At 43.9% G+C, this 27,494-nt stretch overlaps 1 protein-coding gene and 1 long non-coding RNA gene across 3 annotated transcripts in view; one reads left to right on the plus strand and one right to left on the minus strand.

Annotated features, from left to right (window-relative positions):
• LOC140688422 (uncharacterized) overlaps nt 1-7,586 on the plus strand; it is a 49,145-nt gene extending 41,559 nt beyond the window's left edge. Inside the window, exons 3-4 of one of the 2 annotated variants that reach the window (XR_012063106.1) lie at nt 1,078-1,171; nt 7,070-7,586. This is a non-coding gene — a long non-coding RNA (uncharacterized lncRNA). Of the gene's footprint in view, nt 1-1,077; nt 1,173-7,069 lie in introns of those variants that run through there. The other variant, XR_012063107.1, reaches the window with a different exon arrangement.
• The window catches only part of KCNIP1 (potassium voltage-gated channel interacting protein 1), a 316,261-nt gene that overhangs the window by 8,958 nt on the left and 279,809 nt on the right, over nt 1-27,494 (minus strand). The window lies entirely within an intron of this gene.

Here is a 27,494-nt window from a genome sequence, read left to right on the forward strand (position 1 = left end):
ACATATATTTTTAACTCATTTAAATATAGAAATCAAGTTGTTGGTTTAAATCTCCCAGCATTAGATTTAATAGCAGTTTTTTTTTTAATGCACAGATATTTAACCCTGTGAACAGAGGTGACAGTTATGTTACAATGTAAATAAGGAAGACACAAATGTATTTTTGGAAGGAATGATGTAATTTTGAAGGCATCTAGTATACCTTCCCAAATTTAACTTATCCAGAAGCTTAAAAGATTTTTCTTTTTTCTTTTTAAGCATTGACTTCTATCAGTCTGCCTGTGATTGACTTCTTCACAAGCCCAGGGGAATCTCTTTGTAGAAGTTTGAGAGATTTTTCGAAGAAACTGCACTTGCTTATCATCTCTTTCATTAAAAATGCACCAAGTAATTACTGAAATACCAAATGTTAAACCCACTTCATTAGGACAGAACTGGTTTGTTTGCGGGCTGACCAGCAGGATTAATTTCCGTATCAAACAGATTCTGTAACATCTGAATATTTGAATACTGACTGCCAAGCGTTTGTTCTGCTTTGCTTTTTCATCACCATCTAATTGTTAGGCTGTGGTAACATCAGTCACGGAAGGAAATTCATGTATTTGGGACTCAAGAGGCTGATGCTGGGAAATCGCCCGCATGTGGGTGTTAGGGGCTTAAATCAGTGGTTCTTGACTTTTTTGTGTGTTACAAAGTGAGGACTACAATTTACATCACAATCCAGTATACATAAAGGGAACATTTTATAAAATGTTTTGAGGCAAAGGTTTCATGAAATAATACTTTCTCTCATTAATGTGAGATGCACTCTGTTCTCAGTTTCAATCTATTCCTTTATAAAAATGTGCTGATTGTGACCCTCATGGTCATGATTTGGGAATGAAAACACTAATTTAATCTGTCCACACTTGCAGCAACCTTCTAGGGGTGCCCACAATCCAGGCATTCCTTTCCCTCACACCAGCACTCCCTTCCCTTTCTTTGTATGCCTCATGGTTCTGGCCACCATACATATATTCTGAAGGAACTTTGGAAGGGGCTGTGGAGGTTTTCACTTCCCTCTTCCTCCCCCCCCAGGGAACCTCGGAGTGCTTGCTGTCCTGGGGGTCCCACTAAAGGAAGGAAGGTGGCCCCGCTCCCTGGTTGGACGAAGAGGAAACAGAATTTACAGGTGGGAGCCTCCTTGACAGTTTCTTTTGAGGTTTGTTAAGAGTTTCTGAGGCCAAAAGTTGCTTGTTACTATTATTTTTTGTTATTAAAAATAACGATGAGCCAGTTTCTAAGTCAGGTAGAGTTTGGATAGTAAAGATGAAAATTAAGCCAGAGATCTAATACAGAGATGATAACTACAAAGCAAGAATAAATCAGGGTATCTTCTGTCTATAAAGTACTTCTACTCTGTGAAATGTTTTCATGCCCCTTGTCCCACTACAGCCTTGTAGGGGGGAGCATTACCCTCTCCATCAGAATATTAGGAAGATTGGTTTCCTAACAGATCAAGGGTTTTTCTAACTATAAATACCTTCAAAAGTGATGAACAGTCTATCCCTGGGGATAAAGTGAGCTGTAGACGATGCTATGCAGGTAATTCCAAGAATGAAGGAAAGGCTGGAAGAGATGCTTCAGATTATGTGGTCCTTCATATTTTGGGGTCACAGACTTTTCTGAGTGTGGATGAAAGCTTTAGACTCTCTCAGAAAAAGAAAATGCATCTAACTATAGCATCTTGCCTGTACTTTCTGTGAGTTCCTGTATCTTTCAACTCCACGGAGCCCCTGTTGAGGACTGTTAGCACAGGGGAGCTCCTCCAAACTCTGTCATTAACTGGCTTTGCCTGAGTCCTGGGTTACGTAGCCAGTTGGTGACAGAACTGGACCTCAAATCCAGCCAGTCCAGGGCCTCTTTTATAGATCTGGCTTCCATGTGGCCCTACCATGGCTTCTGTTTCTCTTGAGCACAACTCATAAGTTGGTTTGTGACCAGCCTGGCTGTAGTTCTGCTCCTGACAAGCTCTGTGCTCATGCATAAGTGAGGCCCTGAGACTGTGAGCAGGAGGAGGACCCAACTCTTGGGCCTTCTCCCTAGTGAGGGGTCTCCTCTGTTAGGTCCATAGCCACGACATGACCAAAGACCATGGCCATGACCATCTCCTTCTCCCTTTCTCCATCATGGGGGGCTCTGGGTTGGACTTGACACTTACCCATCTAGTTTTGAGGTTAAATATGGTGGTCCTTGGCATGAACACAGCCCAAAGATAGGTCTTGTTCAGCCTATAAAATGTGTTTTCATTTTTTTCTTTGAAATTGTGAATATTTAAAGATTCATGCACAAGTTTGGATTTCTGATTCCTCTTGGAAAATGGGATTATCTGACACCTTTGGTCTCAAATCCTCACAAAGCAACCGTCTATCAGAGCTGAGCAGTGTCTGATACTCTGAGAAGCAAAAGCCTCTAGTGAGCCCTTTGCTCACCTCTGGCCTTCTCAATTCTTTTGTGCTCCCCGCCTGGGCCTGCAGGCATCTGAGGTTTTGGTTCCTGATCTGTGTCTACTTACCCTTCCACCTGCCTACCTTTCTCCTACCTCATGGCACCCAGTCACCCTCTCTTTTCCTCACTATTTGTTTACTTAAACACATTCCGCTTGGTTTTGCAAAGGACTTGAAGCTGATTATATGAAACACATATAATAAAATAAAAAGAGATAAAATAATAAGAAAAACTGCCTCAGAAAATGTTGATTAGATTAGGAGATCAAGACCATGGGGAAAAAGAGAAATTTAGAAATTCAGGTTATTTGTCCTAAGCAATTCCTACACTTGAGCCACAAATTGGCTTTGAGCTTTTACATATATCTTATTGTCTGCGAGAGGAAAACATATCAGCTTCTTAGGGGGAGCAAAATTTTTCTAACAACTTGTCTCTAAAAGAATGTTTCCAACTGTTTCTATGTAACTGGGGTTTGCTGACAAGGGGCATAGAAAGTTGGCGAGTGAGAAGACTAATTACAAAATATATACTTGATTAAGAAGCTCTTCTGTTGAAAGTAATGTGACCAGAGCAGTCAAGTTAGTTTAAACTTTTTTACCTCTCTGATACTGGTAATACCACCAGGCGATGTCTAGGAAAAAGTAAGAAAACATTTTACCAAATCCATTCATCAGACAAGCAAAACACACTTTTATTTTCCATGGAAAGTCCACTCTGAGGGTGTCCAGGTCACCGTCCAGCTCAGCATATGCAAAGAGGTCTCTTGTTGGCAGAGCTGGGACTGACCTTCTCCCATGGTCACAACAGGCAAGAGCGATGAGTCACTTTGCAGTGCCCACAGCTCCCAGCAGGGGGCTCATTGAGCATTCCCACAGCCATGCAGCCATGCAGCCTGAAGAGAGATGGGATGACGTGGGGCAGAGGATGCACGGATGTGTATGGGCCTTGGATACACCTGCATGTTTGACTGAAGAGTGGCTTATAAGATTCCCTCCACAGTGGAGGCCCCACTGTCACTCTGCCACTTTGTGATTTGAAGCTGCATTCTTGTAGGATTCTTTATTCACTCACTCAACAACTATCAATGACGTATCTACTATTTATATATAGGTGAATGAAACCATGTTCCCTGCTCTCATGGAGCTTACAGTCTGAAAATCTTTGCTTCTCTCTTCCCTTCTCAAGCTTGATAAGGAACACAGAGGCAGAAAAGGAAAAAAAGGCTGTTAGAAAAGCATATTAGCACATTAAGACGAGTGGGTGGGGTGGATGCATGTGAACCCCCCTGTTATACCATATATAAAACATAAGACAAAACATCAGACCTGGGAAATCCATTGCACCATGGAGTTGGGTGAGTCCAGGTCCCAGAGAGTGGGAAACAGGCTCTATTTGCTGCTCTCCTGCTGGCCTTTTGGGTCTGTTTGGGAGGTCAGCCTAGTTTTCTTTCTTGGCTCTTATTTGAACTCCCCCTGTCTTTCCAGTATCCATAATCAAGAGCGCACAAGGTAGCCCAGCCATCACCTTAAGACTGTGTTAGTCACTCCCTGCCCACAACCCCAGACAGGAGGGGATTATTTTTCTCTACCCTTAAAAGTAGTGGACAGGGGACGTCCTTTGGTAAATGTTCCTGCTCATATCTCTTTACCTGAATCCTCCATGGGAGAAACTTATTTTGCTGGATTTAGTTGTCCCCTTTTATCACTCTGATTAGGTAGCATTTTATTTATTTATTTTTCTCATAGTTTATTTTTAGAACAGTTTTAGGTTTATGGAAAAATTGCCTAGAAAATAGAAAGTTCCCATGCACCCCGCCCTTCCAGTGTCCCTTATTATAACATCTTGCATTGGTTTAGTCTATTTGTTACAACTGATGGACCAAGACTGATATGTTGATTTTAACTAAAGTCCATGGTTTACATGAGAGTTCATCTTTGTGTGTTACAGTCCTACAGGTTTTGACAAATGTATAATGCCACGTGTCCACCACTAGTATCCTACAGAATAGTTTCACTGCTCAAAAATGCTTGGGTGGGCAAAAAATGTCTATAGATATGGAATGACCTTCTCTGACATGCCAGGAATGGGATAGGTATTGGGAGAGAGATGAAAAGATATAATGTCTGTTCACATGGAGTTCTTAGACAGGTGGGTAGGGCACACACATACACCAAGGATTATAAACTCAAATGCCAATAGTAGTTGGTAGGTGATTTAGATGAGTTGGGTGATGGGTGTGCAACCATAGAGAATAGTGGGGACAAAGAACTGGGGAGCCATTGCCCCACGAAAGGGAAGTGGCTGTTACACAGCTGGTTGTTATCATGTAGAATTTAAGCCTAGTGAGTCCAGATCTTCAGATTTTTCGAGAGATGCTACAATTAAAAAATGATTTGTGTCCTGATTCTTAACCGTTATCAGTGAATTTAAGATTTATGCATATAGCATGGACCAAATATAACATTCTTGTTTGTAGAATACTGTGAGTTGCTTGCTGGTCTGGAATTCTTCATTGGCAAATCATTCCAAGCAGTGTGGATATGGCTAAGACGATGGGAGCCAAGAGGAGGAAGCTCTTAACTAATGCCTCCAGGATGGCAAGGGATTGGAAGGGGTCGCAAGGAAAGTTTCAAGGGGAGGTGATAATTTATTTGAGTCTTGAAGGAAGAGGGACAAGGAAGTAGCATTTGCAAAAGTACAGAAGCAGAAAGACCCTGGAATTGTGAGCTTTCTTGTAGCAGAGCTGACTTCTCACTGAGAAAAACTAGAAAAGGAGAATTTAAAAATTCTGTCTGAAGCCATGATTCTGGAGGGAAGAAAAACTCATTAAGGTGAGCCTGACAGTCAGTGCTACTTTTCACCTTAGAGCATATGCAGATTGATAGTGGCATGGGTAATGAGATTGAGAAACTGAGCAAAAGGTGTCTGCCAAGAGCAAAGGACACGAGCAATACTCTTAGCAATTTGGGAAGACAAAAACTGGATCAGTGCCACCAAGACATTCAGGACCTGAGGGGCTCAGACTGGAGGGGCCACGGAGAAATGAACCTGATAGCCTAAGCTGCTTACTCCCTTCAGGCGTTTGTTAATTCCTAAGTGACCGAAGTCAAGAGAAACTGAGCAAAAGCCACAGCCAAGATGTGGTAGAGGCAAATGGAGCTTTTGGCAGGCTCACAGTGTTGGGAGATCACTGCTGGAGTTCCATGTCTTCCTGGGAGAAGGGTCCCTGGTAAACACTCAAGCTTTCAGTTTGACCCCTCGAAGACTACATTCTAGGAGCAAGGACAAGTTAGAAATAGATCAGGTCTTATAATGTTTGAAATCCAGCCTCAAAACAGCTCAGTCCCTATTTGGATTAAGTTTATCTGCCCCTACTCTATTACCTTCTAGAGGTTGAATGCTTCGCTGGGTAGTTTACAAATTTTTTATTCGAATGTCTACCTTTCATTGAACACTTGCCAGGCATATAAGAGACAGGATCAAGGGAAAGAAGGTAGAAAACAGCAATATAGTAATAGATCTATGGGATCTCGATATTGGACCTATCAAAAAATAATGATGAAATAGACTCCAGAAAATGAATAAAAATAAGGCGAATTCCATCAGAGAACCAGAATATATGTAAGAAAGTAAGTTTAAAGTTCTAGCATTGAACAGTATATTGTCCAAAATTAACAACTAAATAGATCAATTTAACAGGAGGTTAGGCAGAGATGAAGAGAAAATTAATGACTTGGTAGATAGATCAAGAGAAAAATACATGTACTTATGCGCAGAGAGAAAAAACGGAAAATACAGATAAGAGCATAAAACATGATGAAAAGTTCTAACATATGTATAATTGGAGTCTCAGAGAGGCAGGAGATAAAGAATGATGCTCAGGCAGTATTTGAAGAGATAATAAATGAGAATTTTAAAAAATGGATGTGATAAATCAAGCCACAGATTCAAGCAGCAGCACTGTAAACCTCAAGCAGATAAACTCAAAACTGCACGTAGGAACATCACAGTAAAACTGCTGAAATTCTAAGACAAATAGAAAATCTTCAATACAAGAGAGCAACCTTCAGGTAAAAGTCGAACCCTAACTAAATGCTGCTTGAAGCATAAGGACACAGCAAAGGCTAAATAAAGTAAAAGAATGGAAAAGGACACAGCATGCAAACACAAATCAAGAAATGCTGGCATGGCTATTTTAATATCAGATTAAGTAGACTTAAAGGCAAGAAGCTTTGCTGGAGAGAAAGAGGAAGTTTTCACAGCGAAAGGGGCCGTTCCCTAGGAGGACATGAAATTCCAAACTAGTATGCTGTTAACAACAGTACAGTTTCAAAATACATACAAAGCAAAGGCTGGCAGACCTAAAAGGAGAAATAGCAAGTTCACAGTCATAATTGGAGATTTAAAAACATCTCTTTCAGGAATAAAACAAAAAGGATATAGAAGAGGCGAGCAAAGCAGTGAACAGACTTGGCGTCGCTGACACACGTAGACCTCTTTACCCGATGATCATAGAATGCTGCATGTTCTTTTCAAATGCACACAGAACGTTTACCAAAATCAACCATTTCCTGTGTCCTAGAGCCCATCTCAACAGAGTTCAGAGGATTGAAATTATTCAGAATAGTTTCCGTCTGAAGAGGAATTAAACAATCAATCCAGTGCAACGAGAAGTCAAGGAAATCTCCAACCGTTTGGAAATCAGGCAATGTGGTTCTAATTCCTAAGTAACCCATGTATCAAAGAAGAAATCTCATGGAAATTAGAAAGTGTTTTGAGCTAAATGATAATGAAAATATGATGTATCAAAACTTGTGGGATGCCATTAAAACTGTGCCCAGAGGGAAATTTAAGAGAGCGTGACATACTTGAGCCACAAATAGTTTATGTGCCAGCGTGTGTGAAACTGAATGCTGTGCTGTCTCTTGATGGCACATTTTTAGTGTTTCTAGTGGTTCATTTTTAATGTTGCCTAAACTATGTTGGTTACATTAGGGACTATGTTAGTGATGGCATGCTGACATTTGAAATGTAATTTTTTTCTCGCCCCTAACCATGGTTTGTGGGTTTATTCTGGATAAGTTTAGCACCATCTTTTGATTGACAACTTACCCTAATATAACTAAGGGTGAAGATCCTTGCTGGTGCCTGGGTAGAAAAGAGGGAAGAACAAGTTCTATTTGGTCCTTAAGTGTAATCTTTGAGGATGAGATTCTTACAGCCAAGGCTTAGAGGTGAGTCATAAACTCAGGTAGACACACACGGCACACAACTCATCAGCTCTGAATTTTATAAACTTAACGATGAGTCCCGGGAGTGTTAGGCTGAGCCTTGATAAAGATTTTCTGAGTGTTCCAGACATTTTTTTCCCGTCTTCTTGGTTCAATAAAACTCAAATCATGTTTTGCTCCAAGCGTTTGTTCTCTTAATCTTGAAACCCTCCTGCCCCTTTTAAGCAAAATTGAATTTATACATTTCTCATTCATTTACACCTCAGTCCTGAAAATGTTCTGAAAAAACAGTCCTACCAAGAAAAAAAAACCAAACAAAAAAACCTCTTTGAGTACTGCTACTTCCATTACATGAGAGGTTTTCCAGATGAAATGTCTTGGAATATATGGAAAATTCTTCCTTATCAATAATGTGTTTCAGTTCTCTGACCTCCATCCTCAAATGGGGGTGTTTCTGGGGGTGGCGTTCAGATCAGCAAACTGGGTGGGGTGTGTGGGAGGGGTGTGTCAGATGCACCTCGCAACTTCTTGGGAGGGTGGTGGTGGTAGAAATTAATTGCCAGGGATGTTACGCAATTACTAAAAATCCACAAAGTCACTACACAGATTGTGACATTAAGTCACAATTCTGTTGTTTGTGTGATAGTGTACCATTCACACATTTTCCACCAAGACTGAAAAAACAAAGAAACTCCTGGGAAAGAAGTGAGTCATCTAGATCCCGGGAGTGGCAGGAAGAAGGAGCCCCAAACGGTGTTTCAGGACGAGGAGCAAGGTCACATACATTAGAGACTCCTGGGTGTCCCCTCTTCTCCAAAGCAGCATTTCCATCCAGCTGAGCCCCTGGCCAGGCTGCAGAGTAGAAATAAATATCAGGTTCACTGCAGCATCTCAGCCACAGGCAAACATCTCTAGATAATGTTTTAAGTGGGCCTCTTTGTCTGGAAAAAGTGTCCCAGGATGAGACTTTTGATGATTTACTTAGGTAGCTCCAGCAGTTTCCACAGCTCTAAGCGGGGATTAGTTATATCCTGCCACCAGCTAGCACTCCGGAAGCAGGGGGAAACCTCCCGCCGTTCCTCCTTTGGTCTCAGCTGGACATTGCCTTGAAGTTCCAGCACATGGAGACAGCCAGTTAATGAGCAGCGGCCGCCCTGCTCTGGGGCAGAGGGCATGCATGCTACCCAGGATGAGTGGGTCTAGACTATTTCTGCAGGAAATCAGAGGATTAGGTGGGTGAGATTGTGTTACTCCTCTTGACTGAGAAGCTAAGATGATTTATTGCAAATGAAGAGGAGGGAAAAACAGAATACTGTCCAGGGAGGACGTATGCTTTTAGTTTTAAGATAGAAAAATGAAGATGCAGAGAGGGTTGAAGGAATTACTCAGAGGAAGGTAAAATTGCCATATGAGTAAGACTTAGCTCAGGCTGGCATAGAATTTTCTCATCCATGGAAATGCATTGGATCAAAGGTCAGGCTAAGGTGTCAAAAGCCTATTTTTCAGTTTCACTGCTACCCAGATAACTCGACAACTTGCTAAGTGATGGTTCCCAAGCAGAGGGCTTGCTTTGATGGGCTAGTGAATGTTTAACAGCTGGCTCTTGGGGGGAGAGGGGAGGACCCTGCTGGATATGATTTTCCAATTTCCTTGGTGTAAATATTCCCACCATAGCCTAGTTCAGACTGTCAACGTGAAGTCACCGAATATGGATTTGGGAAGTGAAGCCCATGATTTGCCAGTCTGACTTAACTCCATCACATTATTACTGCCCTTTCAGAAAAGCTGGCAGACACCTCTCGAATTAGTGTGCCAAAGGCCTGGAAAAAAAATCCGATACTCACAAAAAACTCAATTTAATAGAACAGGTTCAGCCCTTGTAATCCAACCAAATAAACTCTTTCTTTGTTTCTGGGGAAATAAACCTCCGTGTACCGTACAGAGTAATCACAAGCCGGGAAGTAAAGGAGACTGACCGAGTGAGCTTTGGCTGGAAGTCAGTATTAATGTGTCCTCATATTAAGTGCCTTCTTGTGAGCTCAGAGAGCCTGGTAATAGTTTTAGAATTGATCCAGTCATCCCACTGTCCCTCGGAGGTATGTGGTCATTAGGCTAATTTGAATTATAATCATACCCATTTTGTATCTGTGAATCTAAATGAGATAAGATGCGTAAAGTGCTCTGTGCGTACGATAGGTGCGCAACAGTGTTATTCTCACCTTTCTAGTGTATTAAGATTGTGATTTTAAGGGTCATTCTCAAAAACGGAATCCAGTAATCACATCTGTTAGACACCTTCTAGGTCACGATGACACCTTTTCTGATGGATCTAGTTAATTACATGTGCTTCTCTTTGATACATGTGCCTCTTTCTTGTTCTAGGATTTACTCTGTCAGAGAGGCACCCAATTGCCCGTTCAGGTTGGACGTAACTAGCTAAAGTGAATATTATCATTCTGTATTAGCCGCAGCAGACAGAAGCAAACGATGGAATTAGATACAGGAGCAAGAGGCACCTCGGTCCACAGACTGCCGGGGAACAGGGCAGAGTTTCTCTGGGCGCTGGACAGCGGAAACGCAGGGCCTGGAGCGTCAGTAAATAGATGTAGTAACTGACGGTCACTGAGGAAACTTCCTGCCTCTTCTCCTCTAGACTTATTACATGGCTCCATATCCTCTGCCCTCAATAATCCAGACAGCCACAGCGTGCATTGTTTGGGCCCATTTCTTAGCTGGAGAAGGGAATTGGATGCGACCCTCAATGGGAACGTGAGCTGCCAAATGCAAGGACTGCAGCCGGGTCGCCTGAGAATGCCTGCCTGCCTGCCTGCCCAGAGGCAGGGAGAAGACGGCAAGGTGTCATCTCCACGACTCGGCTCGGAAGCCTCTTAACTGTGCACTTAATAAATGAAGCCTTGGCAGACACACCTTGAATTATTAATGAAGTTATTCAGCTTTGATTGTTTCCTTCTTTGGAGGGGGGAAGGTTATTCACTCAAATGCCTTTGATTAGACTATACAATACATCACAATTGGGCCTATTTTATGTGCAGCTTTATGGTGATAATAGTTCTGTCTCATTTAGAAGCAAATCAGACATTATGAACTTCGTGATTTATTAATGTATTGATTTCTATAAATGTCAGTGCATCTCACATCCCAGCAGAGACCCCGAGAACAATCAGTGCAGGGCCAATAAAATTGTAAAATGAAACCATCATAAAAAGGAAAAGACTGCCTGTTAAAAAGCCCTGCTGCCTCTCTCAATTGTTTCAGGATCCAGGTCATTGCCATGAAGGCACCCCGTCCCGCCCTACCCTCACCGAGCCCCGGAAACACAGCCTGCACGAGGCTGTCTGGGGAAGCTCTGTTCTGCGTGTCTATTCGGTGTGGGCTGAAATAAAAGACAGGAGGTGAAGCGTTGCTGGAGCCTGTGCCCCAGCTCCGTATCCTGGAGAAAGCAGGGTAAGGGGGCTCCTCTCCATCAGATTTTCCCCACTACAACCCACCACCTCCCTGCTGACTCTTCAGGACAGAGCCTGGGGACCCTAGCTGGCACTGAAGGTTCGATCCCGAGGACCCCGCTTACCTTTCCAGAACACTTCCCCACAACTGTAGGTCATGGGTCTTTTGCAATAGCTGCAGAATCTTCTGGTATGTGGATCCCTACTGCTGCCAGAGCATGTGGATCAGCTGACCCCAATCCCAGCCACCCATTAAACCTAGATAAGAGCCATCTCCTCCGGGAGCTCTCACAGACCACCACACAGAAAGCTGTCTCTCTGTTCCAACTCCCAAAGCACGAAGCACTTATCGTCTCTAACAATCACCCGGTAGGAATCAGATTCTACCTCTGGGTATTGCAGGAGTGGGGTGGGGAGGAGTAGCGATAAGAAGACTGTGTCTTGTCCCTATTTTTGTTTTGTTTTTTCGTATCCCACTCCCGCCAGGATGTCTGGTGTTTGCTTTGCGCATAATAGGTGCATACTAAGGGCTCATTGTTTGCTAAAAGTGACAAAAGCCACTAGGAACTAAATGGGAATGACATTAAGAGTCCCAAGACAGCAGCCAAGAGCATATCTGGAAAGCATTTGGCTAATTTAGTGGCAAATTCCATCATTTGTTCGTTTAGTTCAGAAATCACAGTCTGGCAGTCCACAGGGTACAGCTGTTACCTCATTTCTTTGAAATGTGAATTTTGCCAACATTTATTTCACCATAAAATATGGATTTGGGGCTTCTCTTTAGAAGTCTAAAGTTATGGCTGCGCAGGCCTGCACTGTCACATAGTTACAGAGCAAGTGCGCTGTAGTAAACCGCAGACCCTACTGCTCCCTATTGCCTCTCCAACGCTGAGACCAAGGGAGGGTTGTTGTTCATCATCATTCATTTACATTACCTGCCTGAGCCTGTGACCCCTGTTGAACAGCCCTTCTCCCCTACCCCATACCATGTTTTTTCCAAGTGACTTTTGTGTGTTTTATGATAATCTAGAAACACAACCGAATTTCATTTGGGGGGTTTCAAGCAATAAGAATAAAAAAGGGTGCCCTGTGATTAGAAAGGGCCTTTGTATATATTCAGGCTGTGCCCTTAGATGAAGCTTCTATGCACATAAATCCAGACTGGGGTTGACTTACAGGTGCTGGCTCAGTACATTTTGGCCTTCTGTTTTACAGAGCACTTTTCACACTATTTAGCTACTATGAAATTTGTGTTCTATCATTCCCATTGTATAGAGGAGAAAACTGAGGTTTGGAGAGGAAAGAGAAAATATTATTCCCGTTTTTATTAGGAGAAACAGAATCAGAGATTTTATGAGATGTTCCAGAGGTCGCAAGGGCAGTAAGCAGAGAGCAAAGACTCATCTCATCATCTGATTGACAGATACTTCCTGGCATAAGGGACCATCCTGTGTTGCTCTCCTGGACCCCTCTTAGGTCTTTGTGGTTATTTCTCTGTCTTAGCAAGTAAGAGGCCACATTCCTCTACCCAGGCTTCCCACACTTTCTGCACTTGGGAATTTGCAGAGCCCCGTCTGTGACAGGAGGGGAGACACCAAGTAGCTTCCGGGGTCCCCTCTCCACATCCTCCCCTGCCTCAAGCTCTCTGCCATTCATTTAGCATTTCCAATTTTGTTTCCCTTTTCTGAGCATGAGAGCAGCCTTCACTCTGGGTGACCAGCTGTGGGAGTCACGGAGCATATGAGTCATGGAGAGGTGCTTTTAACCTGCCCTCTAACTTCACAGACACAGCTCCTGCGGCCCGAGAGGAAATGGCTCATCCAAGGTCACATACTGGGCTCCTGGCAGAGCAGGATTAAACTCAGGTCAGTCCTGGCAATTCACTATTCTCTTCACAGCACTATTCACTCGTTCAGCAAATGATTACTGAGTGCCTCCCAGCTGCCAGCCACTCTTCTCGGCACTGGGAATAAAGCTGTGGACAAAACGTGGTGAAAGAGCAGTGAACACAGGTAGTGATGGGCACTGTGAATGAAAACAAAGCAGCGTTACAGGACGAGAGACAAACGGGTCATCAGAAGCACTGTTTTATACAGGCTGGTCAGGAAAGTCGGCAGCATCAGCAAGTGTGGAATGATGGTGAGCTTGCCAGTAAAAATACTCAGACCTGAATCCCAGCTCTGCAGTTGAACAGCTGATGAGCTGAGCAAGTTACTTCCATCCTTCAAGCCTCACTATTAAAATGGGCACAGAAGCACCCATCTCTGAGTCTCTTAGGGTCCCAGGAACCACTGCATAGAAAGCGCCTGGCTTGCAGAAGACACTCAGTAAAGTCCCCTCCTCACTTGGTCGGGGGTGGGGTTCAGCCTCCTAATGGATGTCTTTGCTTGCCACCTACAGAGAGCCCATATAAAACTCCATTGGCCAGGGTGGCCACCTGGAAGACTTCTGTAGTTTAAGAAGATGAACGACCCAGGACTAATTAGCTGAGTTAGTTGGTCAATGCACTCGTGGGTCATGGGGCTCTGAAGCTATTTAATCTGAGAAGTGGGTGGCAACTGCTAAGCTTGGAGTGATGCTTTGATGGAATTTTCCAGATCAGAGCCCTGGCTTGAAATTCCCAGCCCTTCTGAGAGAAACAGTATCTCTCATCATGAGGCACAAGTCTCAGAGTGGCTGACTGTAAGCCTTAGGTTGGATCGTAGGAGTCTTTGAAAATGACATGTCAAAAACAAGAAACCCAAACAGCTTCCACTCATGCCTTCTCTGTGAAGCCTTCTCGGACCTCCCAGCCTGCGTCTCAAGTCCCGAAATGTTCTGTCTATAAGGGTCACTTCTATGGGATTAGGGGGTGGGGACACTGGGGGAGGAGGCACACTTTCCTTTTCACCTTATAAATCGCCTTTGTTACTGTGTGAAATATTTTTTACACTGTATACATGGATTGCTTTTATAACTTTAATGTTTTGGTTAAGAACACTACATTCTGAGTACGATAATGGAGAGCAGATGCCTTTTGTTTCATTGTGAAGCTGGTCCTGGTTAAGTCTGGTCTAGTGCGACTGGTAGTTGGTTAGTTATTTGTGTTCATTGTGGTGTTGCTTTTGTGGAATCAAACTTTTTTTTCAAACAAAACATGATATTGTGGTGATCATGAGTGCTCGTCTCGAACTATTTCTGGTTCTCCTTCCAGGCACACATTTGGACGCTCTTTTGGATCCTTTGATGTTAGGTGTGATCACGTGACTGGCATTGGCCAATCAAATGGGAACAGGAGTGATTGTGTCCCGGGGTGGAGGTAATATTAGGTGCAAAATTTCCAAATTACAATTGAACAAAGTGCTATGGGGGAAAGGTATGGGATGCCGTGGGGACTGAAACAGTTAAGACCCAGCCATAAATGCAGGGCTTCTCTGTGGCGGTCCAGAAGGATGAGAATGGATGACCAGGTGGCACGAGTGAGGACAGAGGGAAGGAACAGCCTCTCCAAGGACTCTGCAGTGGGATAAGGGGGGCCTGCCCCGGGAAGTGAGAGAAAGTGCCCTGGCGTGTCTGAAGACTGGGATGAGGTGAATAAGGGACTGAAGAGTGCAAGGCGAGCATAGACCATATTGTGCTGGGACTTGGGGTCCATGTCACAGTTTGAGGAATGGCAAATAGCAAAGCAAGTACAGGACAGAGGGTTTTATTTTTGTGAGGAACCAGTGGAGAGTTATGAATTACAATATTAACCACCCAATGAGGGCTGATGTTAATCATAAGAGAAGTGAGACATCCTCAGCCCCTCCCTACTTGCTGGGACTTCGTGCAGAATGGCTTTGCAGCGCAGTTCTCTGATGGCTTTGCATCCTTCCTCTCCTGTCTGGCTTATTGCAATAGAGAGCCTCTGTTAATCAAACCGGCCTGAGACCTTAGACTTGGTCCCAGCTGTCTGCAAGTGAGGCAAAGGGAGGAAACTCGGCTTCTCTCTACCCGTTAATAAAACCTACAATTTGAGATACTTGAAGTTTCAGCTGGAATGCCAAGGGGCCTGGTAATTCCTATTTAGAATGCCAAAGGCTGACTCAGGCTTGGCTAGAGACCTGACTCCATGGCATGGAGAACACTATAAAGTTGGAGAAAATCTCCTAGGACTGTAAGACTTTTGCTAGCTCATCAGTAACTTCCTTCTTTATTCTTGTTTTAGTTAGCCCATGACCCTGCAGGGGGGAACAGGTCCTGGTAGTTGTAATTAAAAGGGAGAGATTTGATATGCAAAGCAGCCGTGATGATCATTGAAGCAAAGTCTAGGAAGGGAGGAAGCCATGAGCCCAGGATTAAGGATGTGGGTAACCCTGTATGCATTTCAGGTTATTTCTCAGAAATATTGCTAGATGTCGAAAAACGCAGGTTTTGTAAAACAGGTAATTTCTATCTATCTATCTCTCTCTCTCTCTCTCTCTCTCTCTCTCTCTCTCTCTCTCTCTCTCTCTAGGATAGCATACATATACACTTTAGCAGTGGTTATCTGTGCAGGTTGGGGTTTGGACGACTGTTACTATACTATATTTTCTAAACTTTCTGCAGTGAGTAAGTACAAATTTCTAATAAGAAGAAATCCATAAAGGATGTTTTAAAGTTGACTTAAAGAACAAACGTGGTGAAGCTGAGAAGCCCTGGTCCTGGGGCTGGGTGGAGCCCAGAGATCAGTGCTGACATGGTACCCCTTCTTTGCGGAGGGGCCTGGGAAGCCAGGCGGTTGAGGATGGAGTGCCCCTGGCTTGGAGATCTTCACGTAGCCTTGGCAACACGTTACATTTATCAATCTCAGCTTCAGCATAGGGAAATGGTGGGAACAATCTCTACCTTTTAGGGCTCTTGTGAGATTTCAGTGAGTTAATGAATGAGGGTGCAGCTGGCGGGGAGGACAGGCTCAGTGGGTGCTGAACAATTCCTGGTAACTCTTCCCTGACCCGTGAAGAAAAAAGACACAGCTGGCTAGAGGCAGTGGTTTGGACAGGATGCCCTCCGGTCTGGAGGAGGCATTTTGCAGACATCAGGGGATGGGAGTGAGGAGCTAGGAGGTGTTCCATTTATCAGGACAGTAGCTGACATTTCAGAGGTATTTCCTAGGTACCAGCTCACCATCTAGTTCTTCATGTACCTTGTCTCACGTAACCCTCCCCAAACCCCGTGAACTCCACACTGCCACCCTTTTAAAGACAGAGCACCTGAGACTCAGGGATTTAAGGTAATCTTCCCAAGGCCGCACGGTTAGTAAATGACAGACTTGAGACTCAAATCCAGGCCTGCTGGGTGCCGAGACCCATGTTAACTGCTGTGTTGTATCGCCTGGCTTTTATAACCACCTAGGACTGGGTGAAAATTCCAGCTTTGCCACTTGGATATGACCTAACCCATGTCTCATGGGGGCCAGATGTGACAGACCTGTGCCAGGCACACAGCAGTGCTTGCCATGCAGTGGCTCCCTTGCTCCCACATCTGGGTCCCCAGGAGGACATCCCCACAGCTTTCTGGTCTTCTGAGGAAGTTTCTCAAAGCTACGCTGCTGAAAAAGCAATTTTTTTGCTGTAGCTGTGTGGATAGATTTTTAATATTTAATTAGGAAGACCTTCTGCTTGGAGAGAGGGCAGGACTTGTTATTAAATCCCTGCTGCTTGGTCTCCCTCACTTGCCCGTGGGATTATTCATTCATTTCCAGTCACACAATTTAATATTGCAACAGCTAATGGGGAGATGTTGATAATTTGTAAAACTGGTTGGTCCCGAGGCCACTGGAGAAGCTCCATGCCTGGGCCTGTTGTGGGGGCTCAAGCAGACTCTCCGGAGAGAGGGCTCCCGGGAGCTTCCTGTTCATTATCCGCAAACATTCGTTGAGTGCCTTCTGAGATGCCATGTTGGGAGCCATGGGGATGGGAAAGATGCTCACTGCACAGCTGCGTCCTCAAGGAGCCAGGACGCTAGGATACCTGAATGCATTAAAGGGCTTTTGTGGTAGAATTTGTACCTGAGATTTGTCAGGTACATTAAGACACACAGACATGAAAATGACTGTCATGAAGGAAGAAATTTATACTCAGAGATCCCTAGAAACAGGAGGCATGGCATACCAATGCAGGGCCACAGAGGGAGGCACCAGGGTCAGTCAGGAGGCAGAGATGGATGAGGAGGGAGAGTGGTTCAGAGCCTTTACTGGGGTTTTTTCTGGGAAGGAATGGGCAGGGCGGGATAAGTATGCTGAGTAAACTTAGGATCGGAAAGTGTGAATAACTGTGGCAGCCTCTGGGCTGCAGCGGTGGTCCCTAGCTGTCTGGTACCTGGCCCCGAGGTGATTTAGGGCAGAGGGAAGATTGGCTTGGTGTGTGAGAGTTAGATAAAGGAGATGGTTGGGGTCTGGGCTCTGGATTGGGTGGCCTGCATACAAAGGCCCACCTCCAGGGTAGTCATTTGCTATCTCTAGGAATTAGCTAGTTCGGGGGGTTGGAGTGGGGGGTGGTTAGTCTGTCCAGGATGAAGGCTCGAAATGCCAGAGCATCAAGAATGCAGAAAATATGAAAATATAGTTAGTGGAGTTTGATTTTTGCAGTTAGATAGACGTGGGTTAAAATGCCTACTTTGACATTTCCTGGCTGGGGCACTGGGCATGAACCTCCCTAGGACTCAATTCTACATCTCAGTGTCTCCCCCAAGGACCACTGCAAAGCTGCAGCCTTCAGCCTGTAGGCTCAGCCCTACCAATGGAATCTCTCCATGAAAAGGGCAACACAGGGGTAGGGGAGTGGGAGTTATGAACTATTGAGTGTAAGACAGACTACAAGGATGTATTGTACAACACAGGGAATACAGCCAATATTTTGTAAGAACTGTAAATGGAGTATAACCTTTAAAAATTGTATGAAAGAAATAGTTGCCCCAGACCAGAAACTCACCCAAGTATCCATCAACAGTAAAACAAACAACAAATTGTTAGCGTAGTCACACAATGAAATGCTATACAGTGATGTGAATAAGTTGACTATAGCAGCACCCAGCAATATGGATGAATACAGAGCCCCAAACCAAGTAAAATTAATCTATTCTGTTAGAAGTCAGGATAGTGGTTATCCCCGGGGAGTGGTGACTGGAGTGGAGGGAAAAGGGGGCTTCTGGGATGCTGTAATGGTCTTCCCCATGCAGAATAAAATCTGCACGTGTGTTACATGGGTTCTGGTGTATATTTCGGTAAAAGGTTTTTTTTTTTTTTTGGTTTGTTTTTTAAGTAGATGCAGAGGAAAGACCAGCTAAGAGAGTGTTGCAACTGGATGAGAGACAATATTAACTTTGAGGGAGACCCACGGGAAGTAGATGTTGAATCTCTCTGGCAGAGAGAATCCACCGGACTTGCTGATGTAGTGGACAGGGCTGTGAGGGAAAAGGATGCGGAGGTGACAAGGAAGATTCTCCAGGCTGGAGCAGTTGTGTGAGTGGCGGCACTGTGTTGTGCAGTGGGGAAGGCTGGGAGAGAGCTGTCACATTTCTTTCTGTACCCGTGACCGCAGCAAGGGGCTGTTGCAGAGGTTGGATGTGGTTAATGCCGACTTATCTTTGGCCATTATAAGTCAATAACCTAATGATTAGTGCTGGGAGAACAGCGAGTTACCACCCTGTGTTCTACACATTTCATCTTCTTAGGATCGTTCAGAGCTATTTGCTCTCCAAATTCAACAGCTTTCTGTGGAAGGGTTCATGGATGTTTGTCAAATGGACAGAAGATGCCTATTCATTCTCCTTACAGTTACAGTGCCAGCTTATGTGCATAGGCACATATATGTAACAGTTCCATATGCTCCTCATGATTCTAGATGTTGAGAAAAGGACATTTAAAGGAGCTTCTCAGTGCAAGTTGCTATGTTCAGTACATTTCATACCTTGCATCATATATTCCTTAAATGACCTCATGAGGATTACTTTATAAATAACTCATTTTCTGGGTCATTAGGGCTTGGTTATTAGTCATCAAGTGACAGAGTTAGAATTTGAATTATGTTTATTTTTGACGTTGCCACGTTGCTTCTGTCTGATCAGAGATGAGGGTCTGGGGATCATGAGGACATCTCCCCATCAGCTTCCATGATGACAGGAGGGAGCCCTGATGCTCAGAAAGTGCTTGGAGATCTCCAGATAAGAGCAGTTCTCAGGTTCTGTTGTGCCCTTCTTAAGAAAACATTTACTCATGATGTCTCTTTATAGAATAATAAAAATGAACCATCTGTGATTCATTGGGGAACATATCTCAGGCTTATTAAAAATATATGAATTTTTACTTTAAGACGGGATGGCCGTGTTATTCAAAATTGTAAGCCAAAATGTATTATATATTATTAATTTATTTTTAATAGACATCTTTCTTATAGATTAGCTTTCTAATTATTTCTGAAAAAGTGGGCAGCAGCAAGGCGAGGTTTCCAATTAAAATTGTCCTGAAGATAAATTGAGGTCTCTGGCTGAGAGCACTTCAGCCTTTTCCCCATCTGGGAGCAGGAGCATCTGTCATCCTGGAGGGGCAGGGCTGGGATTCTCATTTGTGCTCGATCTGCCCCCAAGAGTTTGAGGTTCTCCTCGGAGCGGGCTGGGGTGCTTCCAGCCGTGATTCCTGCAAAGGCACCATCCGAGAGTCACGTGGGTGAAGGCGAGCCATCAGGACAGACTGCCTCCTGCCTGCCTCTTGCTGCCTCTCTCCTTCCAGCCACCTGCCCTTTCTAAGGCCCCCACGCTTTCTGCTTGCTAACCTCTCCCCCAAGCAAAAACCGCAGCGTGCCTGCGGCCGCTGTTATGACAGCTCATGTAATGTGGTGACAGGAGAATGTATGGGTCTTTCAAACGCTTCATGTAATGATAAAAATAGACAGTTGATTGAAGCTCATTCATGTCGATTCAAATCAGGTTGTGTTGACTGAGGCTTCTGAGGTCAGATGCTTGCATCTGTAAAGCTGGGTAAGTGGAAAGCATTGGATGCTGGCCCCCAGGGAGTGTGACTTGAATTCCACACCGGTCACACACTAGTTATGTTGCTTCTCCAATTAGGTCACCTGCCCGAAGGCATTTCCTTGTATGTCAAGGACACTCATTTCTTCTCAAGTGTTAGGTGGGTCCCCAGGACCTGGCGCACTGTAGGTGAGCAGCAGGTGTGGCTCGTTTCCTTTCCTCTCCCGCCTATTCCTGTGTGAAGAGCTGGCGTGGTGAACTGAGCTCCAGGTCTAACCTGCCTGGGAGTCAATCTGGCACCATCGTTAAGGGACAACACATGGCAGGGCTGGCTTGACCCCTCGGGGGCCAGCACAGGGCAAAGGACACTGAATCACAACCCTCCACCCGGGTTCAGTGTTCCCTGCTGGGCTGGGCATTTCCAGTCCCTGGGTTTCGATTCCTTCTGCAGCAGAAAAAGGAGGGAGGGCAACCAGGGTGCTGCGTTTCTACTTTTCTGGCCTTAGGCAGTTCTCTCTATATTTTTAGTTTATTAATCAATTATGAATCTAGTCTCTAGAAACTTCTCTAAAGTCACCTTAAACCTATGCTATGTTCAATTCATATTAATTTCCTCTTAAGACACCAATTTTCATTAAGTTGATTTTGGCTAAGTCAAATTTCTTTCAACCCATCCTAGTTTACCTCTTTTAATCTAATTTTAGTATGTTTAGGATTGGCTCAGCCTTTTTATTTATTTTTTAACATATAAGCATGTCTGTGCTCTCCATATTCAGATTTTAAGGAAGAGAAGATTTATATAAAAGAAGTTTAATGAATTCTTACTATGTAATGACATGGTAAGTGCTTTCACATTTGTTAATCTTTTATCTTCCCAGCAATCATGGAAGGTGATACTGGTATTCCCAGTTTGCCATTGATTAAGCTAAGGCTCAGAAAACTTAAGTGACTCTCCCAGGGTCCCACAGAGAGTAAGCACTTGCACTGGGATCTGGAGCTGGCTCGCTCTGTGATGTAATGTTGCTTACACAATGTTGCAACAGAATTTTGCAATGTTGTAATGTTGTGCCCAGCTTCCTTCTGCCTTCCTTTTCCTCTTTACACATTGGAGAGATGGAAATTATTACTCCTGGACTTGCTCAGCATTGATGCTTTGCTTCTCCAGGCGTGGAGGATTTTTTTTTAAAGCCTCATGTCTTGTCTGAAAAAGCTTGGATTGGAGACTCTAAAGCAGGGGTCCTCCAGAGCTCCCATCTAGCAGCCTGCTTCTTTTCTGTTGCACTTCGCCTCTGTGGGATCTTAGGATAAAGCCGTGAGTGCTGCAGCTTAATGCAGACCTGACTGAATAATAGCCCATACATTTAATACCATGCATGTTTAATTGCATCTGGCCAATGAGTGCGTTTCATGTTTGGGGATCTTTACTTAGGTGGTTCTTGGGGAAAACTGAGGGCATGTATATCAAGCAATTTTTGAATTATGTCTCTATTAGCATCTGCGAATGTCTCCCCAGGGAAGCCAGGAAAGCTCTATTAGCCGAGCAGTTTAAAACAGGATTGGAGGAAGCAGAGGGGGAGCATCCCATAGGGAACAATAATTACAAGCAGCACTTCCATGTAAACAGGTCTTAATGTGCTTTCTATATTGAATTCCTGAGAGTGAGACTCTGGGGTGGTATCTCAGCGCCTCCTCCAGGGCCGCACCCTAAACTGCTGGGAACTGAGGCAGAAGACTCAGCACCACCGCCCCCCCCCCCCCCCCGGCTCCCTGGGCACCAGAAGCCTCTCAGACCATGGCAATGCTGAGCTGTAGGCAACATGACAATGGCATTGTTATGTGACCTTGAGGAAGTCACCTTGGGCAAGTCACTTCCTCTGTTTGGGCCCTTGTAGAATATTTATAAAGTGTTAACACTAAGCCAAATGCCTTCATACAATTTATTTCAATTAATTCTCCCAATATCCTGCAAAATGGGCTATATTACCCCATTTTACAGATTAGGAGTTAAGTACCTTGCCCCAAAGTTGTTAGCAAATGACAGAGCTGGGATTTAAATTATGGCCTCTGACTCCAACTTGAGGGTTATTTCCATGACATCAGATCATTTCTATGCTCTTTAGGGTGTTCTCAGGCTAAATAGTCTATAAAATATACTTTTTTTTTGTACCAGAAACTTGGTGATCTTACCCTGGCTTTTCCAACACTCTGTCAACTTATTTATACTCTAGCAGCCACGGGAAAAGATATATCGCTCATTGGTTCTGTGTTTTATTTATGGCTGCTGCTGGTTCCAGTATTCTAGGGGTTATGGCTCAGGCCTGCTGTACCCATAAAGCATCCTAACTGATGGTGGGTTGTCATAGTGATAGTGCCATAGAGAAACGCTGGGGTCCTGGCTGGATCACATCCTGTCTGTCTACCTTGAAAGCACGTTCATGGGTCTTCTTACATAAAGTAGAATCATGAGATCGTTGCAACTTCAAGGTTGAATAGACCTTAGTTATCATCCAGTGGTTTTCAAATTCACGTAAAGGCAAGGAATTCTTTAATCAAAGGAAATTTTTTCGGCAGCTAAGTATGTAAAATAGATGAAAGCAATCAGATGCTGGGGTTAAAGTGAGAGATAAGAAGAATGTTGTTTTTCTTCTTCAAATCCCATATGGTGGTCCTTCAAAAGATTTTGCAATTCACCATTCGGAAATCAGTGATCTAATTCAACCTGTTTGTTTTGAAGTTGGCTAGGGTGAGCCCAGTGAGGGACACTGATGTGCATGAGGGACGGGGCTGAGGCTGGAGTCCAAGTCTACTGTCATGCCACCTGGGGCTCTTTTCTCAATCATGTAGAGATGGCAATGAGAATGCCCCAGGATGGGGCTGGAAGGATTCTGGGACCTTTGCTATAAATAGGGATGGTCACTAATTTGTGCATTAATCCATTCATTCATCAGCTTTTACTGAGAATCTATTTGTCAAGTAGTAGAACTTGCTCTATTCTTGGAATATTCTCTGAAATATCAGGGGCTTACCCCAGGGCAGGCCAGAGTAGGAATAGCAATCTTCTGTCCATATTTAGGATGTATATTAGGAAGGGAGTAGAGAGGTTTGGAGAAGGAGCCAGGTTTGTGGAAGGCCCACAGGAGAAGAGCGAGAAGTAATTCTGTGTATGGTATGGGATGGATGTGCAGTCTTTCCTGGAGAAGTCAGAAGCCTTTGTCTTGGGCCGCCAAATGCATTCAAGGTGTGAGAGGAAGCTTTGGAGATAAATCCCTGGGTCCATCATTCATTCAGCACTTCCTGAGCATCTGCTATGTGTTGGGCACTGTGCTGGGCAGAAGGGATGTATGGTGAGCAGGGCGGACATAACCACTGCCTTCATGAGTTAGCTCTTTCCAAGTCTCCCTTTTGTGGGATAAAGAGATCTGCTCACTCATTTAACAAGTGTTTGTTCTTAGTGCCACAACTGACTATCTTCTTCACGTTGGTTCCCTCAGGAGGTATAGCTTAGAGTGACTCCTGAGGGCACAGGTCACCCCAACCATCTTCTCGCTAGTTTTTAAAATAAGCAAATGTGAAAGCAGCTAACAGTCTAAAACCAATATACCGTTGTCCCTCAGTGTCCACAGGGAGATTGGTTCCAGGCCACTCCTCCTCCAGCAGATACCCAAATCCACAGATGGTCAAGTCCCTTGTATAGTAGATGGAACAGTATTTGCATGTAACCTACGCACCTTCTCCTGTATACTTTAAATCGTCTCTAGATTGCTTATAATACCAAATACAATGTAAGTGCTATGCAAATAGTTGCTCAAGTGTGGCAGATTCAGCTTTTGCTTTGGGGAATTTTCTAGAATTTTTTTCAAATATTTTCTGTCTGCAATTGATTTCTGCACATGTGGAACCCCCAGATATGGAGGGCCATCTGTACTATGTTAGTATCACAATTAAAAAAAAAAAAAGAGTTTACTCGAGTTCTTCACACACAAATTTCACTGACAAAATGATTGCCTAAGCAGGGAACCATTTTTCAAAAGTGGTTCAAGATCAGTCCGGGTGCAGAAGGAATGGGAACATAGGCTAGATAAATTTTGATGGAAATGGATTAAAAGCAGGGAGGTCAGAGAGACAATGAATGGAGAGATCAGCCCAGCTGGGTGTCACATAGAAAGGTCTGAGTAGCAGGAGAGAGCTCTGGGGCCCTGGGGCCAGCCAGAGAGAAGACCAGGGGCACAGAGAGGGAAGGTGAAGGTAGAGAGGAGGAATCTATGGGCAGATTTGACTTTTTAACCTTTGAATGTCGCCTTGAGGGAAGTAAAGGAACACTACTGCAGTGCTTACTTACTTCCAGGGCATTGGATCAATGAAGCACTGTGTTGAATACACTAAACAAGTGACTGTGTTGGTGACACTGAACTCTTTATTTTGGAAAACCTCAAATACCCAGCCTGAGAGATGCCTAATGGGGTAACTGGATAGACTGTTTTTTTGTTTTGTTCTGTTTTGTTTTTTTACAGCCAGGTTTGTGGACACTGGAGACAAAGGCTGGGTTCCTCCCTGGGGCTGGTTTTGCCTGGGGACAATGGTGTTCTGGCCACAGCGCAAGTGCAGGACAGTTCGCTGTGACTTTCCTTTGCAATGTAGAATCTCTAGAGATTGAAGCACGAAGAGCAGTTGGTAAACTGCTAATTAGCTAAGCTGACTCCTCAAGGCTTGTGATTACAGGATGTTAAGTTACTGGACATCCAAGTGAACCACAGAGAATCAAGTGATCACCTCGAAACTTAAATCTCCTTCCGGTCACTGCCCCCTCCCCTCCCTCCCTTTCTCGCTCCCTCTCACCTCCTCATCTTTCCTTCCTGCCACTGCTGACCATGTCTCTCTCCCCTCCCCTCTTCTCTTCTACCTCTCATCTTCCTATCTTGCGTCTCCTCTTCTTCTTTCTTTGTAGTTGAAAATATTATGGATTTTTTAAGTAGGTTAATTTTATTCCTTAAATGGAATTTATATTCCCTTTTCTTATTATAAAAATCAGGATGGTGGTCCTTCTGTGTCAGTACCCAGGAATCTGCATCATTATCTTTAGCTTCTGAGCACTGGTGTCACACCAGTGCCATAGGGATATGAGTGGCATTGTATCTGTATTGGAAGGGATTGTCTTCAAAAGGGATAATTCGTGTATTTATTACTTGTGTAATTACTATGTATATTAATAGGAAAACACGTTTTTACAAGTCAAGTGGGTTGAACATTTTATGTTTCTCTTGCTTTGAAGAACCTCAAAGCCAGTCATATGCAGTTGCTTTGATTTGTATGTGGACTTGCTCAGAATCTATGATCTTGGATAGAAAAAGAAATTTTTAGAAGTTTATCATGCTGGCTATGGCAGTTTGCAAAATACTAGAAATTCTATACCAGCAAATCTTGTGTGTCTTTGCACTGGGTTTGGGGAGATTTTTCTCAGCTGCAGAATGGGTGTGGGGAGAAGGTGGGCAGGTGGCAGAGTGGGACCTGCAGTCGGTGTCGTTTTGTTGGTCAGGCTGGGGGTCTTCAGGCTGTGGCTGAATTAGAGAGTGGCTGCTTAAGCCTGGGAACCTCTAGATAGCCATCGGAGATCTAAATACTGGGAAGGCTGCTGACCACAGAATGCATTCTCCTGATTAGGGGGGAGGAGGTCCTAGCTGTCCTTTTGCTGGTCATACAAGTAGACAAGTTTTAGAGAAAGAACTGGGCGCTGACCCAGAGCAGGAGACGGGGTTGTCCTCATGGGGAATGAGAGGCCTGAGGAAACCCCTCTCCTTGACCTTGAAAGAGGTATTTCTGGGAACATCATATAACCCTTGAAAATGTAAAAATGATAGTATAATAACAGACTTGGTAGGTAGAAAGATGGGAGAAGTAGAGGAAGTAAAAATGCCCTTGTCTTCTAATATTTCAGAGAAGGTGAGCAATAGATACTCCTCGAAGCCAGCATTTAAGTAATCAAGGATTAAGCGTGCCATTTAAAGTATAACTAAATCTACATTGGAAGTGAGAACAACTAACCAAACCTGGAGACAGAAAGAGGGGAAAGAAACAACAAGGATGTATCACATAGCACAGGGAATTACAGCCATTATCTTGTAATAACATTTAATGGAGTATAATCTGTAAAAATACCGAATCACTATGCTGGACACCTGAAACTAATATAATACTGTAAATCAACTATACTTCAATAAAAAAAAAAAAGAAAGAGGAAAAAGAGAGAAGAGAGGTATGAGGTTAAGACTGCAGAAGAGTAATCGACTTCAGCTTTTTTGGTCTATTCAGTGGTAGGAGGATATATGAACCCTGGAGAGGTGCACGCGCGCGCACACACACGCATACAGACTTATCAACAAGACTGTGCTCCTTTTAAAGGCTGTAGGGGAGAATCCATTCCTTGCCCCTTCCAGCTGCTGGCGGCTTTCAGCATTCCCTGACTTTTGGCAACATCACTTCAACCCCTGCCTCCATCTTCACATCGCCTTCTCCTCTTCTGTCTGTGTCTAATCTCCGCCTGCCTCTCTTTTGTGATACTTAGGATGGCATACAGGACCCAGCCAGAGGATTCAGGACAATCGTCTCAAGACCCTTAACTTAATTGTACCTGAAAAGGACCTTTTTCCTTGTAGGGTGGCATTTATAGTTTCCAGGGATTAGAACCTGATATCCTTGGGTGCCTATAATTCAGTCCACCACACCCTAAATTTATTAGTTTATCAGTACTTTACCAAAAGGAATAGTACAAATATTTGGTGAGTAGAAATGGTGACATTCCCAATGTCCAGGCACAGTGTAAGTGCAAGTTTCACTGGATTTGGACAATGAAAAATGCTCTGGAGTGGCTCTAAGAAGGCTTGAATTGAGTCCTGAAATCGTTACTTCTGAGCCATGTGGCCTTGAAGTCAAAGCTACAGAGCCTCAGTTTAAAAAAAAAAAAAGACAAAATTATAAAATTAGTTCAATAATAACAATATAGCATCTTAATATCTCGCAGGATTTCTCTGTTGTCCAAGATAAACACTATATGGACAGTGGTTTCTTAAGCTATAAAGTACCAAACAGTTCTTGAGTCCATAAGAAACAATTAAAGCTGGATATGTGTGGGCAGTTGGCTCCATATGAACCGTATTTCAAATCTTTTTCTATTAAGTGGGTCCATCAAATCTCCAGAGTAATACTACATGTTTCATATAATTTAGAATGCTTAAAAAATGGACTTTCTAAAGACCCCATAAACACCTCAATTCTCATGGTTTCCCCAAGATTTTGCCATGTTATTATTGCTATTATTTTCATCTGTGGTTCTTGTGTAGCCTGTGACATTCCT

Source organism: Vicugna pacos, chromosome 22 (genome assembly GCF_048564905.1).
Source record: "Vicugna pacos chromosome 22, VicPac4, whole genome shotgun sequence".
In the NCBI taxonomy this organism is placed as follows: domain Eukaryota; kingdom Metazoa; phylum Chordata; class Mammalia; order Artiodactyla; family Camelidae; genus Vicugna; species Vicugna pacos.